The 1,538-nt window shown below is 51.5% G+C and overlaps 1 non-coding gene across 1 annotated transcript; it reads left to right on the forward strand.

The window, feature by feature from the left end:
* The first annotated feature begins 51 nt into the window (after positions 1 to 51).
* On the forward strand, positions 52 to 242 carry LOC112819046 (U2 spliceosomal RNA). The gene has a single exon (XR_003206757.1). It is a non-coding gene; the product is annotated as a U2 spliceosomal RNA (small nuclear RNA).
* The last annotated feature ends 1,296 nt before the right edge of the window (positions 243 to 1,538 follow it).

Here is a 1,538-nt window from a genome sequence, read left to right on the forward strand (position 1 = left end):
GTGCGATATGGCTGGCGGCGCGGCGGTGGCGGCGAGGGCGCGGTGACAGGTATCGCTTCTCGGCCTTTTGGCTAAGATCAAGTGTAGTATCTGTTCTTATCAGTTTAATATCTGATACGTCCTCTATCTGAGGACAACGTGTTAAATGGCTTTTTGGAGCCGGGGTTTGGAAGAGGAGCTTGCTCTCTCCACTCCGCGCATCGACCTGGTATTGCAGTACTTCCTGGCACGGTGCACTCCCTTCGGGGTTACGTGGTTGGTGTTTAATGTCAGAGTGTTTTTTTGTTTGTTTCTGGTTTGTCTAGTCGCGAAGCTTGAGTGCGCCTGTTAATTTGTTTCTGCTTTTTTTGTGTGTGTGCTCTTTTTCGCTTTTTCTTATGGGTTCGGGGATTTTTTGGTTTTTGCTTTTTTTCTTTAACGCGGGTGCTGCTGGGGCCGCTGCTGCTGAGAGTGTGAACGCTGGTCGTGGGTTCTGCGGTAAGGAGAAACCCGCTGTGAGCTCGTTTTTCGTTCGATAGGGCTCTCTGCTTTTTTTTCTCTCATTTTTTTTTACTGCTGGGTTACCCCCGGGAGGAGTTGTACTTTTTTCTAGCGGCTGGTGGCGAGACGAACGTCAGGATCCCCTTTTTCGCTACCGATCTCTCCTTTTGCTTCCTGCCTTTGGGGTCTAAGCAGTTCATCTCGTTAAGCCGCGGCTATTTTTATTTTATTCTATTTTTTAAAAGATTTTATGTATTTGACAGAGAGAGGCACAGCGAGAGAGGGAACACAAGCAGGGGCAGTGGGAGAGAGAGAGAAGCAGGCTTCCCGCTGAGCGGGGAACCCCGATGTGGGGCTCGATCCCAGGACCCTGAGATCATGACCTGAGCGGAAGGCAAACGCTTAATGACTGAGCCACCCAGGCGCCCCAAACCGCGGTTATCTTTAAAGGCGATGTGGAGGGCGCCTGGGTGGCTCAGTTGGTTAAGCAACTGCCTTCGGCTCAGGTCATGATCCCAGGGTCCTGGGATCGAGTCCCACATCGGGCTCCCTGCTCAGTGGGGAGCCTGCTTCTCCCTCTGACCCTCTCCCCTCTCATGCTGTTTCTCTCTCTCTCAAATAAATAAATAAAATCTTTAAAAAATAAATAAATAAATAAAAATAAAGGCGATGTGGAAGCGCAGACAGGCCCACCCATCTTCTCAACCGTGCTTTTCACAAAACCTTCTGCACGAAGGTAAAAAGTTTCGTTAACGTCCGAGTTAATGGGGCGGCATACTGTCTCTCTACAGGGCCAGACAGTCAATGGTTTTTAGGCTTTAAGGGCTCCGAAAGGTCTCTGTGACCTATTCTTTTACAGCCCTTTAAAAATGAAAAATGCGTTGTGGGCTCTCAGCATACAAGAACGAGCCTGGCCAGGCGCCTGGGCGGCCCAGTCGGTTAAGCGTCTGCCTTCGGCTCAGGTCATGATCCCAGGGTCCTGGGGTTCGAGGCCCCCTCGGGCTCCCTGCTCAGCGGGGAGCCTGCTTCTCTCTCCCTCTGCCTGCTGCTCCCCCAGC

The sequence above is a fragment of the Callorhinus ursinus genome, unplaced genomic scaffold (assembly GCF_003265705.2).
Source record: "Callorhinus ursinus isolate GAN/ISIS: 27379988/994484 unplaced genomic scaffold, GSC_fseal_2.0 scaffold3409, whole genome shotgun sequence".
NCBI lineage: Eukaryota > Metazoa > Chordata > Mammalia > Carnivora > Otariidae > Callorhinus > Callorhinus ursinus.